The following is a 17373-nucleotide window of genomic DNA, read 5'->3' on the forward strand; positions in this document are numbered from 1 at the left end:
CAATGCATTGTGGTTGAAAGAAGGGAAACTAACATTTATCGGTGGCCCACTAAGCAAGATGCCCAACCAGGTTATATATATGAAACTTAACAGAAGCTTCAAAATTGCAATAATTTGGCCAGAAGCATATAGTCAATAGGTAGCCAAGGCAGAATTTAAATAGATGTTTGGTTAAGAGCTAGATTTGACACCAAATGCCTGGGTTTGACCCCAATTCCTCCAATAAGTATATGACATTGGTCTAGTCACTATCTCCAGCTTCAGCTTCCTCATCTGTAAAATGGGAACAGTTACACTGCTTCCATCATGCACAATTTAGAATTCAATGTGCCAGTGCACATTATGCACAAAGCATATTGCCGGACACATAGTAACTACTCGAAATGCTAGCTCTCACTATTTTTATCACACTCCCATTTCCCTTAAAATGAGGGCTAGGAAATGGATATTTAGACCTAAGTCTACCACTAACAACTAAAGTTGTACGAGTTTCAAAAAGTCACTTTAACCTCTAAATTTCAGGGAAATTTCATTTCATCTGTAAAATGGAGATAATTGATAATTCTTTCCCATCCTTTTTTGTAGGCTATTATACAAGAATTAAATGAGATTAAGGAGGTGAAAAATAAAATGCTTTGTGAACAATTGTGAGTTTATATATATATGTTCACATTATATTTATAATATATATAATTGCTATATATAAATACACATATATAGAGCTATATATATATGTATGTACATATATATACACAACTCTCATATATATATATAGCTCTCTATATAATGTGTACTTATATATATAGTATATTATATATATAATGTGTGCATATATATATATGAGAGAGTTGTTTATGCACACACACACACGCGCACACACACACACACATATGAGAGAGAGAGTTGTTTTTGAGAGCTTCACCTTGGCTTAGAGTTTATCCGTTTAAAGAATGAGGTGTTGCCTCATTTATAGTTTTGATTTGTTTACGTGTTTTTATGTGCAATTTTAAATGTCTGCAGGAAAGGGTGTGCATGCTCTGTTTGAAACCCATTGCCGGTTTCAATATTTCTTCCTCTTCCCAGAGAAAGAAAGGCTCAATTTAGCAGCAGAGCAAACTGGACATTTTCTCACCATTTGTTTCACCGGAGAAAGGAAAGGACAGCAACTCGGAGGCCGGAGCGGAAGCAGAGGATGTTTCTTGATATCTTCAACTTGAACCTGTCTCACTTGACAGGTTTGTGCTGCCAGAGTGGTTCTTCTAGTAAGAAGTCCCTTGTCATCAGATGCTGCATTTCACTTGGTGATTTTTCAGACTCCTCACATCCTCTATGGAAAGAGGTAGATCATGGATATAAATATAAAAAGATAAAAATAGCAGCTTGCCTTTTAATTGAATACAACAATTTATTCAGCATAGTCAACATGAATTAAATGTGTGGAAGTTACACATTTACAGATATTAGTAGACTGTACTGGCTCAACCGTTAAACTGCAATTCAATAAGACCTGAGTGGGAAGTCCAATGTTATTACTTACTAGCTAAGTAGTATTGGGAAAGTCACCCGATTCCTCTCGATTTTAACTTTTTCATCTGTGAAACACAGACGATAAAAAAAAATACCTATCTTATACAGATGTTGTGAAAATTAAATAAGTGAGTATGTATAGAACTTTCAAAGCAATGTCTGGCATAGTAACTCTGTACTTTGTATTGGCTTTTCTTTATTATTGTTATTGTTGTTGTTGTTACCTCTTACAATTGTTGGGAAGATTACATAAGATTGTTCATATATGGGAAATGTTTAGCATGACAGCTGGCTTGAAGTACATGTTCAATATAGATGTTTTAATGATTATTACATTTATTATTAAGAATTGTTGAAGAGATGATCCACCTGTTTTCTTGTCTGTTGCCCTTTAAACACCATCTCTGGAAGGTCCACTAACTTCAAAACTCAATATGTCCAAAATTTATCTTGCAGTATTCCCTAAAACCTGCCCATGTAAAAATGCTCGGCAGAACAGCTACTTAAATATTTTCTTCCTCGCATCCTGTCCCCTTCCCTCTCTTCTTCCTCCTTCCCCATCCCTGTCTGCTTTTCTCCCTAATTGTTCTATCACCTTTCTCTTGGTGTTCTGAAAGTACTTTAATCTCTTGCCTCTCCTTTCTGTTAACATGATCTTTCACTGATTCCCATGATATTTTTGAAAGATGTCTGGGTTGCATATATTTCTGTGTCATTCCCATGGCCCTTTCTTTGTTGAGTTTCACCTGCCACCTGGATCATTTCCTATTTTTCAGCAGTCACTTCAGCGCAGGGACCCAGCATCACAATACTGCAAGAAAAATAGTCAATAAAGGATCAAACCTTACCTGCCTACATGTGCTCACAGGAACATAACTGAGTGAGGCCCACCAGCAACCAGGAAGTGAGCTGAGCCTAACATATGGGAGAGATCCTGTTTAATCTCCATGGAAGAGCCGCTATATAGGAAAGTATCTGCTCATTGTTGCCATGTGGGAATGCTGGTATTGCTAGAATTTCTGATATTTTAGGAGAAACTGCTGATCTGCACATAAAGTCTGTTATATAAATGATGATACTATGTAGATGGAGAGATAGATGGATAGATAGATAGATAGATAGATAGATGATAGATAAATAAATAATGTCAACTGGTTCTAGTAAAAAAAAAAAAAATCCCCACTGTGTGAGCTAAACAAGCCTGTTGATTAGATTTGGCACATTGACAGAGAGGTTAAGGTGCATAGTGCCTGAAAACCTTTTTTGAAGTTGTTTATGACAGCAACTTTAACAAATGTCACCCAGGATACAAAATCAATGTACAAAAATCAGTAGCATTTCTATACACCAACAACGTCCAAGCTGAGACCCAAAACAAGAATGGAGTCCCATTCACAGCAGTCACACACACACAAAATACAGGAATACAGCTAGCTAGGAAGGTGAAAGATTACTATAACAGGAATATAAAATGCTGCTCGAAGAAATCAGAGATGACACAAACAAATGGAAAAATATTCCATGCTTATACAGTAAAAATCAAAATTGTTAAAATGTCCATACTGCCAAAAGCAAATTATAGATTCAATGCTATTTCTAGCATACTACCAGTGACATTTTTCACAGAATTAGGAAAAAAAAAAACTATTCTAAAATTCATATGGAATCAAAAAAGAGCCTGAATAGTGAAAATAATCTTAAACAAAAAGAACAAAACTGAAGGCATCACATTACCTGATTTTAAACCATATTACAAAGTTACAGTTATCAAAACATCATGGTACTGGTACAAAAACAGACACATGGACCAATGCCAAAGAATAGAGAGCCTAGAAATAAAGCCACACACCTACAATCATCTTATCTTTGACAACATTTGCAAAAACAAGCAATGAGAAAAGACTTCCTGTTCAACAAATGATGCTGAGATAACTGCCTAGCCATATGCAGAAGATTGAAATTGGACCTCTTCCTTCCACCATATACAAAAACCAACTCAAGATGGATTAAAGACTTAAATGTAAAACCTAAAAGTATAGAAACCCTAGAAGAAATCCTAAGAAATACTATTATGGACATAGGCCCTGGCAAAGATTTCATGACAAAGATGCCAAAAGCAATTGCAACAGAAAGAAAGATTGACAGTTGGAACTTAATTAAATTAATGAGCTTCCATACAACAAAAGAAGCCATCAACAGAGTAAAGAGACAACCTACAGAATGGGAGAAAATATTTGCAAACTATGCATCTGACAAAGGTCTAATATCTAGAATCTATTAAAAAAAACCTTAAAATAACAAGCAAAAAACAAACAATCCTATTAAAAAGTGGGCAAAGAACATGAATAGACACTTTTCAAAAGAAGATATACACACAGCCAATACAAACGAAAAAATGTTCAACATCACTAATTATTAAAGAAATCCAAATCAAAACCATGATGAAATACCATTACACACCAATCAGAACGGCTAATGTTAAAAGATTAAAAAATAACAGATGCTGGTAAGGTTGTGGAGAAAAGGAAACACTTATAACAAAGTTGGTGGAAATGTAAGTTAGTTCAGCCATTGTAGAAAAGAGTTTGGAAATTTATCAAAGAACTTAAAATAGAACTACCATTTGACCCAGCAGTCCCATTATTGGGCATATACCCAAAGCAATGTAAATCTTCTACCATAAAGTCACAAGCATGCATATGTTCATCACAGCACTATTCACAATAGCAAAAACCTGGAATCAAATGCTCATCAACAGAAGACTGGATAAAGAAAATATGAGACATATATACCATGGAATACTACACTGCTATAAAAAAGAAAAAGATCATGTCCTTTGCAGGGACATGGATGGAGCTGGAGACCATTATCCTAAGCAAACTAATGCAGGAACAGAAAACCAAATTCTGCATGTTCTCACTTACAAGTGAGAGCCAAACATAGAGTACACATGGACACAAAGATGGGAACAACAAACTTTGGGGCCTACTTGAGGGTAGAGGGTAAGGGCAGGGTGAGGATTGAAAAGCTATGTATCGGGTACTACATTTAACACCTGGGTGATGAAATAATTTGTATAACCAACCCCCATAACATGCAATTTACTTATATAATAAACCTGCACATGTACTCCTGAATCTAAAATAAAAGTTTAAAAAAAGAATCAAGATTTAAGAAAAAAAAAATGTTTATGAGAGCAAACGCATCCAGGTCTTTTTTCCCCTCCTGTCTACCTCCCGGGTCTTTATTCAATTTCTTTCTGTCTCCTCGATTTTTCTCTCTTATTTAATATTATCTTTAAAGCCCTTCTTTCATATCTTTTATACCAACTGAGAACCTTCTCTATGGTAAGAAGGTGAATTGATAATAAGGAAACCTAAGGAGATAACTGGTGAAGTAACATGGTAGAAAATAGAAACAACAGTTTCTCAATTATTTTGAAAAATCCAGTCTTGTCTTTGGTACTATTGCACTTGGAGGAGTGTTGTAAGCTAACTTTAATGTTAATTGAACTATAAAGCATTTTACATTTAATTAGTGTCTAACTACATTGTGGATTCCTCAGTGGTAAGGGACCAGCATTAAATATGAATTATATTCAGGGCTTCTATAGATCAGCAGATAACTGGGTATATAAATGTCAACAAATAATTACCTGCAAGTCAGGACTGACCACTGGTTAATTTTAGTTAGGAGGGAATCATATAAATGTACAATTGATATAACAATATTAGCTTTGGTTATTAGCGTTAGTTAGGAGGGGAATCATAGCAATGTGAAATTGATATAACAATCTTTCAATGTATGGCTAAGTCTTTTGCTTTGCCTGTAGTTGACTCTCTCTCTCTTTTTAATTCTTTTTTCCTTTAATTTGTTAAATTTTATTTTATTGTGGTTAAGAACTCTTAACATGAGATTTACCCTCTTAACACAATTTTAAATGTACAATACAGTATCGCTGTATATTGCTGTATAGAGATAATGTTTTACAGCGGGTCTCTAAACTTCTTCATCTTGCATATTTGGACTTTATGCTCATCGATTAGCAACTCCCAATTTCCTGCTTCCCCCAACCCCTAGCAACCACCACTCCACTCTCTGATTCTATGAGTCTATATTAGATACTTCATATAAGTGAAATTATGCAGACTTTGTCCTTCTGTGACTGGCTTATTTCACTTAGCTTAATATCCTCAGAGTTCATCCATGTTGTTATATACTGCAGGGTTTCCTTTTCTGAAGGCTGGGTATCAGCCAACTCTCTTGAGTGATTCTACCCATAACCTCTACAATTTTAAGTTTCTTTAAAGTGAAGCAAACTATAATGACACTTGGATTTTTGTAATTTTCCTCCAATCTTTTACAATGGTCTTTTTCATGACTAATTTGACAAGTGTCTTTTACCAAGTTGACTGTAATTAGTGGTCTTGATATAGTTGCATTAAGTATTTGTGTTGAGAGAGTGGCATGAACTTTATTATATAAATGCAAATCTCTTTATAAAAACTCACGTTTTGTCGCTTCTTGGTCTTTTGGCTAAGATCAAGTGTAAAAACTCACATTTTATTAGCTTACATATTTCGTTCAATCTTACTATATTAAAAAATACAATGAAGGATTATGGGGACAAATACAACTGACTTTTGCTCAGCATCTCACTGGACTGGCAGGAGATAAGATTCTAGCATGCTAGAGACTAATCCAGCAGCATTGGACACCTCTGTTCTGTAGACATAACTTTAAATTTTTTACAAAATGAATGGAAGCTATTGTATATCCAATCAGATCAGTTAGGTGAAGGTTCAGGTAAGAGAGTATCTACACTGCTATTGATTGGATCCAAGCAGCATTTATTGGGTTCTTTACAATAATAGTATTTTCTCACCCATCTATATGTTCAGTGGAATTTTCAAGGTGCATTTTCTTATATGATCATACTTTAATGGAATCCCGATGAATAAATAAAACTTATTTCCCTTTTGATAGATAAGGAATACAATTTTCAGACAGGTTAAAGTAACATCTCTAAGATCACACAGTTTGAAAATAACAGAGTGGAGTCTAGACACTGTTCTGGTCTGACCCCAAGTCCAGGGCTCTTTCTGCTCCCCCAGTGCTTCCTCTCTATGCCAGGCAGTTTGCTAAATGAATCCTAAAGACCCTTTCAGTTCTAACATGCTCTGATTCTATGATATATTAGCAATATCCCATATACATCATCCATTGTATTACTAGGAGCTAGCTATGCCTTCATAGCTCTGTGGCCACTGGCAAGACATGGAAAAGAGGAGATTAAGTGGAGAGGCCAATTAGTTTCAGATTGGTTCGGTAAATGTTTCACAACATCTTTGGGTTTGTCCCTCTCTCCTTTGATGAATGGCTCTTGCCTCTTTTTGACAGATTGATCTTGAGTGCTGGGCATTTTTTTCTCACCACATTTGCTGCCAGTTTTCCAGCCCTCCTCTGGGGCTGAGATGAGGTGAGAGGTAAGTTGTTTGTAAGTATGACTTGACTGAGCAGTGCAACCAGGCTGAACGTTCAGAAAGCCCTTCTGTACTTGGAGCCTGCTTTCATGTCTTGAAAATCCTGATTTATTTCAGGACAGGGAAAATCTGAGCTGGCGTGCTGAGTGGAAATTAAAATCTTAAAACTATGTATGAAAATTGAATATTCCAAATGGCCTGGTTTAAACATCACTCTGTATCGTTGATCAAATGTAAAAGTTCTTGAAATGAAATGGGGATTTATGACTAGGTATAGGACTGGAGAAAGGCTTGACGAATGTTTATAGGTAACTTCAAGAAATTCCACTCACTGTGCTTTAGTCTGATTTTTATACCCTCAAGTCTCTGCTTTGGAGATTTCAAGGCTGCAAATGCTTATAAATTTAAAAATATTTTGGTTTGGCTGTATGCTGTTAACTTCTGAATTTTGTCAAGGGGGAGCAAAAAAGAGACTATATATATTTATTTGGACACATTTATCACACTACATGTAAATGTATGCATGTATTTTCTTTAGATTTATGTCTGTGACTTTGAGAAGAGAAACCTTGCTTTAATTATCTTTGCACACCCTGACCTAATATAGCGCCTGGAAAATAGGAGACCCCTCTACGTGCCCTACTAACTCATATTTGTTTAGTTATATTTGTTGAACACCTTGTGCTACACCCTGTGCAAGCTGCTGAGGGACGGACGTACAGAGACAAATGGAGAGCAGGAATTTTCAAAATAACCATAACTTTCAAACTCAAAGGAATAAAAGTTTAAAATGCAAAGCATAAAACCAGCCAGCCTTACAAATCAATTCCCTTTTTTTGTTAGCTTCAGTTAACAGCCGTGCAGGTGAGCAAATGTTGATCATTTCATATACATTTCTCAGGTGTATAAGGAAGAATAAGGGATGTCTGTTTGAATTTGATTCTTCCTTTGGCTGGAGAGGAATGAGATTTACATGTACAACCTTTGTTGTTGATCAGGTCAGTGACAGTGGTATAAGCATCATCAACGAAAGCTAAGACATGGTTTTAGGTACTTCCACATAAGTTAACATTTAATCCTCTCAAATGTTCTGTAAGATTGGGAATTTTACTTTTTTTTTTTTTTTTTTTTTTGAGAAGGAGTCTTGTTCTGTCACCCAGGCCGGAGTACAGTGGCATGATCTTGGCTCACTGCAACCTCTACATCCGGGGTTCAAGCAATTCTCTGCCTTACCATCCCAAATAGCTGGACTGCAGGTGCCCACCACCATGCCTGGCTAATTTTTGTATTTTTAGTAGAGATGGGGTTTCAGCATATTGGCTATGCTGGACTCGAACTCCCGACCTGAAGTGATCCACCTGCCTCTCAAAGTGCTAGGATTACAGGTGTGAGCCACCATGCTGGCAGGTTGTGAATGTCCTTTGTTGCAAGACTTCCTTTGCCTACACCAACACGGCCTTCCATGTATAGGACAGCCTTTCCCTAACCTAACAGCCATCTGAAAATGCCCCACCTTCTGCCCATGCACCTGCAAGTTGTCCATCCCTGCATTCTCTGACCTCCCACCCTCTATGGGAGGTCTGCGTCCTTCACTCTGGTGAGGGCTGTTGAGCAAACCATTGTAGCCCCATTTTATATACAAGGAAACTGAGGCAAGCACACAGTGAAAAGACTTGGCTGAGCTAGAACACAGTCTCAGGCCTACCTGTCAAAGAAGATAGATGGACCAATCAAGGAAAGTTGGGGAGGAATTCAAACCACATTCCTGGCCCAGGCTGACAGTGAGACTTACCGCAGGTAACCACACTTCACATCCTGTGCCGGGTTTGAAGGGCTCTGGTGATTTGCAAAGGGAGCCTCCACACAGCCAACTCACTGCCAGAAAAGAAATTCTCACTCAGAATATTTGCCAAACACCATTTTTATTTGTAAGAAACCAAGCCAAATAAAAACACATATAGTATTTTCTTCTCATGCCTTTCCCTGCCTGGGATATTTATTTATTTATTTTTCTTTCATTCTCCTGACCACCTCTGACATCGTTTTTATTTTGAGGAGATTTAAAAATAATTTCCCTGTACTCATTCATCTTGCTGTCCTGAGATAGAGGGAATTTTCACATTTTCCAGCCAGTTTAATGTAGCAGAAACTAATCAGAGGTGCTGCTGTGACTTTCCGTGTATTAGAAAAGGGCAGGGCTGGGGCAGGTGGGCTTGGCTAATAAAATACAGCTGGGAAACAGGAAACTGGAGAGGGATTTCCCAGACCTGCCCTATGATGAGCCCCACTGTGCTCTCCCGTGAAGCTGCACCAGGCCTCTGGGCTGAATTCCCACCTGGGCTTGAGGGGCCCTCCCATGTTGCTCCTTCTTGCTCCCTGGTGCAAGACTTCCTTTGCTTACACCAACACGGCCTCCCATGTATAGGACAGTGCTATCACTGCGAATCATTTCTGCATCTTGATTGCCGAGATCACTGATCAGGCTTGTGACAAAACAGCATCAAATCTGAAGAGGTGTCTCCCTGCCTACCCCCCATACCACCATTATTCGCTCACCTTTGGAGTTAATCCAGGTTAGGGGTCCCTCTGAAGCAAAAAGAACATCCACCAAAGACCCTACAGAACATAAGGTAATTGGCCAGGCACAGTGGCTCACACCCGTAATCTCAGCACTTTGGGAGGCTGAGGTGAGCGGATCATGAGGTCAGGAGCTAGAGAACAGCCTGGTCAACATGATGAAATCCCATCTCTACTAAAAATACAAAAATTAGCCGGGCATGGAGATGTGCACCTGTAAGGAGGCCGAGGCAGGAGAATTGCTTGAACTCAGGAGGCAGAGGTCGCAGTGAGCCAAGATCGGGCCATGGCACTCCAGCCTGGGGTGACAGGGTGAGACTCCATCTAAAAAAAAATTTTTTTAAATAAGGTAATTTATTCCAACTTGTTTTCTGTTTATTCCATTGTTCCAAGCATGATTCCCTCCATTCCACCTGCAGCTTAAGTTCCAGATTATCTTTCTGAAGGGCATTTCTGAGAAGGTCATTCAAACTACTTCTGTGGTTTTTCTGTGGGCCTTTGCTTTTTACTGTTTCCTTGCCCTTGAATGGCCTTCCCAGGGTTTTTGTGTTACTACCCATTCCTCTAGGCTCAATTCTAGTTTCACCTCCTCCACCATGAAGCCTTCTTGGAGGACATTAAGTGTAAAAGCCCATGCTCTAGAACTGGGTTGATCTGTAGCTTGTCATTATTAATATAATTATTATATACATGTTCATGGTGGTGATGGTGGTGGAGGTGAATCCTAAGTTCTTTGCTTGCTAGCTGTATAACTTAGAGGCATTTGCTTAATCTTTGTCTCAGTTGCCATATCTGTAAAGTGGGAATAATATTTATGTCTATTTCATAAAACTTCTGAGAATACTTCCTGAATTAAAAGATGGGAAGTAGTTAGATTAGTTAAGTGCTCAATATCTTCTTAGCTGTTGCTAGACCCCAGGTATTTTGTCATCTCTTGTTGCTTCCCTTAACCCTGCCACAGCTCTGAAACTAGTCCGGTAATTAAATACTTTTTGAATTATTTGAGTATGCCACCTGTTCGTTTGGTGCCTGGACCCTGAGTGATAGAATATAATAGATAATGTTCAATACAATATACAATCTAAAATACAATAGATAATACAGTTCCTAAAACCAAAAAGGAAGAAAGGAAATAATGAAAAAAAGAAAGAAGGAAAGCCAGATTTCTACCATCAAAATAAAATTATTATAACTTTAGTGTATTTACTTTTAGCTTTTTCAATACAATTTTTATGTAGTTGTTACTGTACATATGTATTTATGTTTCTTACTTTTTTCACTTTATTAAGTAGTTATTTTTAACATTGCTTGGTTTTTGTCAACATTATTTTAATTATTGGATAATGGACTATCGGGGGTGTTTTAATTTTTTTTTTCAAGTGAAAAATGATGCTTTTTTATGTTTTGGTTGTACCTATGTAAGGTTTCCTAAAGTATGATTTTTGGATCAAAGGAAATGAATACTTTTTGACTATCAATCATATTCCTAAATTTCAGATCAAAGGATTTTATTTTAAAAGGTAGTATCAGCCTCATTCTTTAAAGCAAACCTACTATCCCTAAATGTCTATTTTTTAAAATTAAAAACATTAATAAAAATGTTTTCTATTAAAAAAGGAGAGATTTAAAACATTGTTCTTTATGTAATTGTTTTGTTTCATATAACTTTTGCTACTTATTTTTTCTTCTACATTCAGTGTAAGCTTGCTTTTACAATTAGGTTGACATCATTATTTTTCACTCTTTCGGTGGCTTTCTTAAAGGTTTTCATAGTCTAAATGCATATTTAACTAATAATCAAAGGAAGAAGCAAACTAAAGTTTTGATATTTTGTCTACCATGTGGTTTTTATGCATTAATTTTGATTCTTTAAAAATATTGTATTACAATCTTATTTATCTTGCTGACACCTCTTAAAATTTTGCTCTGCAGTCAAGTGCCTTGCTCTCCTCATCTTGGCTATAAGGCCCATGTCTCACTCATGTTGGCACCTTCAGTCCTTAACATAGGTCCAGCACCTGCAAGGTATGTGGTGCATCCTGACTGTTTGCTTATTGGGGCAATTTATTATACTATGTTTTACATATAAAGTGTTTTAGAAGAGGGACGCTCTAGGTGATTGACATGAATTATTTCCCTATCCTAGAAACAGATTTTCCCATGCCCTCTGCTGCCCACTGTCTGGGTAAATGAAGCATTTCTGAGGTGACGGCTTTTGTAAATGTGGCTTAGAGCCCTCTGTTTGATTATCCATTTCATTACGATTGCCTTCCCTTACACAAATACTATCTAAATATTATGACAAGAAATAAAAACAAAACAAGATGAAAAAGGAAAACCAACCATCCATTCTTTCTCCAGGATTAAGCATTGAGCAACAGTATAAAACAATTACAATTTTACCTAATTGACTGCAGCTGTGCAAATAGACCAAAACCCTAGGAGAATGATGTTCCCCCACTCCCTCCCCAACCCTCACCCCCTTAACATTTTCATAACTGGGTTTGTTTCACTTTTGCCCAAGGTAAGGTATGGATAGGAAGAATAAGACCAGGTTCACTGGATGAGAAGGGAGGGGATATATCCTTTTGTAAAAGTCAAATGGAGCTTGTGCCCATGGGATTTGATTCTTTTGTGGTTCCAATCTCCAAAACTCCCTTGTCAAGAGGAAAAGGTCATCTGATCTCAAAATAGGCTAGAGAAGGTCAGAGCAACAGTCTTTCTAGGTTTTGTCTTATAGACAAAGGAGGGAATTTCACGATTCTTGGTCAATTTGTGTCAGTCTCTTTAAATTTGCTGTGATCTTATTTTACCCTGGGAAACGTGTGCTTATCCTCATTTTATAGATTAAGGAATAGGAGCTTAGAATGGTGAATGTCTGAAAGTTAACTTCTGTAACTAGTGGTGGGGAATTTGGGATCTGGATTTCCATGACTTGACTCTGAAGTCCATGGTCAGACATGGTCTTTTATGACATCATGTTCCATACCCAGTATTATCTGCAGGGCTCCTTGAATTCTGTCTTCTACCTTTTTCCCCTCACTTCTGTCATCTACATTCTTTCAAAACCTCCAGCATCCTCCTTCTTTCTCCTTCTTGGATTCTTGTTATCTGCCTCTCTCAGCAGTGGCCTCCCTTGACATCTGAGGTTTTTTTTCTTAAAACCTTTGAGGTTTCAGGCTGAAAGAGGCCACCAGAAAGAACCTTCGTAAAGGCAGAAAATAAGGAACATTGTTGGTTTTTGTAAAATCTTTAGCACTCCACATGAACACTTGGAAGACCTTAAGAAGGTGCCAAAAAAATATGTGTTAAATAAACATATTTTAAAAATGGACACAAGGACCTTGCTTTATAAAAATAATGAATAAATTCTTATGCTGATATCATACATTTAATTTTTACTATAATTCTTATTAATGATTTCTCAGATTCCATGTGATATGCTTAAGATTTTCTAGTTGTATTTTAGTAACAGAGTCTTGGATCTTCAACTGCCACTATGTTTATTTTTAAAATGCAAGGAAAGCAGATATGATGCATAAAGAAAACTTTTAAAAGGACTGGAATAAGAATAAGTCAGAAAGGCTGAAGTGTGAAGATGTATCTATGTCAGGCACTGAGAACTGCGTAAGCTCAGGGTATAAGGAACAGAGGTCAGAGCAGCTGAATTTGGAATCACAAGTCTTGGTTCTACATGAAACTCTGATCAGCCTGTTGATCTTACACAAATCCCTTGCTCTCTCTTAGCCTAAACTTTCCCATTTATAAACGATGTGATTGAGACATCTGATAGATATCTCTGGTCTTTTCAATTCTAAAGTCATTGGTTCTCTGAAAATGAGCGCTCATAATTATGGAGTTTATATCCTCAGAGAGGCATATGTCAGTTTGGGAGGGTAATAATGTACAATAATCTCCTGCAAACTACTTCTCTTCATATACATCATAGAGCTGCACAGTGATGGTAGTTTTTGCCATGTTGTCATCCAAGAGACGCCTTGAACAGTGCCTTGCATCCTCAGTCCTGGGGACATGTTTGTGCGGAAACGAGACTTGCAGGCAATTGAACTGAACCCAGAGGAATGTTTCAGGTTTGCTCTTGGCAAAATCCTCCTTTCCTTGCTCCCTAATGAAGAATTGGAAGGCCAAGAGAGGCCTCACATAGCTCTTCTTGGCTGTTGCCTCCCTCTTTAAACAATGCTGGATGCGATCTCTAGAAAGAAAAGGAAACATGTGGATTGAATTTCCCTCAACTGCACTGTGGCCTAGGAGTGGATTGGAGGCGATGTGTGTGGAGCGCAGAGGGGAAGGCTTTGGTGCAGCACACCAGGGAACTTAGTAAAACCTGGGTATCCTGAGAAGTGGTGGAGTGAACCTGACATCAGGGGTCACTAACTAGCTGTGATGAGGTGTGCTCCATACTGGCTACAGTAGAACAGACCTTTATAGAGGATCCTTGGAAATGAAGGAGTGAGAAGAATGATGTTGTAATGGGAAATAGGGAAGAGCTGTGGTCACTGAGTCAGGCAGAGGCTTCCAAAATTTTTGAAGAGTCCTCAAAAGTCTAAATGTCAAGGGTTTGTTTTTTTTTTTAATTTTTTTCTGAGGAAAGCAGGTCTGGCTCTATTTTGTGCCTTGTGCAATGGGATTGAGAGTTTGGGATTTAATTAATCAGAACAGCATAAAGCAATGTGTACAAATCCTACTTTTCTTGCCAAACTATTCAAGCCTCACTAAATGGAGAGTCATGATGGGGTAGTCTCCTTGGCATTGCAGAAATATTTGCATATGGCAACTTGGAGGGCAAGAAAGAGATGGAAACTGTTTGAGAGTAGAAGTGCACCACTGTGCTCTTGTGCACGTTGTGCTTTCATTTACAAAGTCCTCCCACCCTTCTTTCTCTTTGTGACCAACTCCATCTGCCCCTTCAGTGCCTGAGCTTCCTGCCATGATACCCAGGCTTGCAAGATCATGATCCCTCAGGAGTGACAAGCTGCACAAAGCTCTCTTGCTACTGTACAAGAGAATTCGGAATAATCTGTAATTTCATGTGTGTCTAGCTTCTTCTAGACACCTGTGAGCATATGGTACTGCTGTCATTTGATCCTGATCCTAGATGCCTATTTCTGTCCTGCTGGTCCAGAGTGAAATCCTAAAAATTGAGCAGTTGGCTATTGGCCTGAGGCATTCCTAGTACTCATCTGTTTTTTCTCTTGGGGAAACTTGTGCCTGACTTCCATCATCTTTAGAATGAGTCGTTCTAGTTTAATTGCAGAACCAAGGACGGGAAATGCCCTGAAGCCTGAATAACATGACTTTCCTCATTTCTTTGAATCAGATTCTCTCTGGTATTTAACTTAAAATGACATTGGATCTTGCCCATCTCCACTTGATTTCATCTTGAATTTCTGGGTCTATTGGGTGAGGGGCTGATTTTGTTGGTCACAGTCTTCTTTCCCAGTTTCTAAATTTGTTTTGGTTTGCCTTTATCCCTTTTAGTGATGGGAGCTCCCAACAGGCCACATCATAAATGAACACATCGTTGAAGACTTACCCTAATGTTACTTATTTTGTGGAGTCTGTCCCTCCTTATTTAAGGAAAATTAGTGGCTTCCTTTCACTTGCTTCTCACATTCATTTTGCATTTATTATGTTGTATTATCTGTGAGCTACTTCGAAGGGCAGAGATTAGGCACACTTTATAATTGAATTGGTATAGTGGTACAGTCCTATTTTCATTCCTTGTTATCTCCTAGAGTGTATGGCAAGGCAGGGGTGCTGAATGAAAGTTTCTTGAGCAGGTGACATATTTATTTCCGTGCCCTACTCTTACAAATGAGAAAGTGGCACTCAAAGGAGTTGAATGACTTAACCAGATCCTCAGTGAAATACTTTAGGGCAAAACCATGTTTAATATATCTTTGTACTTCCAATGCCCATCGCAGCACCTGGCATATATTAGACAATCAATATACGTATTGTATTGAATTGTAAAGGAATTCCGGAGGCCAGAAATCTACTTAGTGGAAGGGCTAGGGCTATAAACAGGTATTGGTATTTAAACCCTCAGGCTATAGTAAGATTAATTGTAACCAAGATATTTAAGATATTTAAAAAAGGAGGTGACATGACAACATCTCTTAAATTTTAGCCTTGGCAGATAGTTCTTATCTATTCTTCCTTTTTACCGGATATCCCTTTTTATTGTCCTGTCCAAATCATACAACACTTAAAATATGTGGTTGGCTTAACACTGAGCAAGCCATTTCCTCTCTTTTTGATAAATATTCCAGATTGTGAAAAAACACCTCTAAGCAGCAATTCTACAATGAGGTTTATTCAGGAGAGGACATCCATAAAAATTTTTTTCATGTTTTCTGGAGAACTTGGGAACCTATGTTTTCTGAAAATATTGGATGTACACAGATACTAAGAAATGTCTCAAGTGAGCAGAGTAAAATACAATAGTTATAGATTTGCTAGAATTGCAAAGGGCATCAGAAAGGAAAAATGAATTATTTTGCTATGTTACCTCCTGCACACCAGAGGGCTCTGCACAAATTATGGCTGCCTGTCTTTCTACTTGGAGATTCAAGGTTTAGTTAAGAGACTGATAATCTTTCTGTAAAGGGCTAGGCAGTAAATATTTTAGTCTGCTCACCATTTGATCTCTGTTACAACAACTTGACTCTGCTGTTGTTACATGAAAGCAGACATGGACTACATGCATATGAATACATGGTTGCATTCCAATAAGACTTTAGTTATGAGCTCTGACCTTTGAATTTCACATGATTGTCATGTGCCACAAAATGGCATTGTTCTTCTAAATTTTGTCAATGATTTAAAAATGTAAAACTTCTTCTTAGCTCACAGGCTATTCAAAAGCAGGCAGGCCAAATTTGGTTTGTGGGCTACAGTTTACTGACTCCAGGTCCAGTTCATAATACTACCACTACTAATAATAACAACTTCCATTTAATGAATCCCTATTTTGTGGCAAACACTATATGCATTTTACCACTCATTTTTCAAGGGAGGTGGTAAACAAACACTCAGAGAGGTCAATTTGGTCAATGTCACAAAGCTAGTTAGTAGAAGAGCTGAGAACCAAGCACAGATTGCTCAGTCATAGAAGCCATGCTTTTCACCATTATGCCACGCTGCCCCTTAACTTAAAATATGAAGTTTTACAAAGTTTACTGATCAAATTGTGATTCATATTTGCAGGCTTTGGTTAAGACAGCACTCTAGGAGGAATTAAGATGCAATCCAGGTCTTGGTACCAGCAATGCCAATAACTCCCCATGTGACTTTAGGGAACGCTCTTGAGTTTTCTGAGTTCCCTCATTTATAAGACAAAGGGATTGGGAGAGGGCATAGTGGAAATTTTGTCCCTCAGGGACACTTAGCAATATCTAAAAACATTCTTGCCTTCATTTGCCACTGATGACCTGCGGGAGTGTGCTATTGACTTGTAGTGGATAGAGCCCAAGGATAGTGCTAAACATCCTACAATGCACAAAACAACTCTCCCTCCTCCATCCCACCCACACACACAACAAAGAATTATCCAATCAGAGATGTCAATGATGCTTAGATTGTGAAACCATGCACTAAGGTTTGAGGAGCTAATGTATCAATTAGCTCCTCAATTTCTGAAAACCTGATTTTTTTTATCCATTTCATGAATTCATTTGGATTCATTTAATTAATATCCAAGTCATTTCTCCTCTGTGAATCATAGATTCCTTTTTTAAAAAACAAGAGGATTAAATAATAGAAT

This window comes from Sapajus apella, unplaced genomic scaffold, assembly GCF_009761245.1.
Source record: "Sapajus apella isolate SASKATOON/1434 unplaced genomic scaffold, GSC_monkey_1.0 scaffold36, whole genome shotgun sequence".
Taxonomy (NCBI): Eukaryota; Metazoa; Chordata; class Mammalia; order Primates; family Cebidae; genus Sapajus; species Sapajus apella.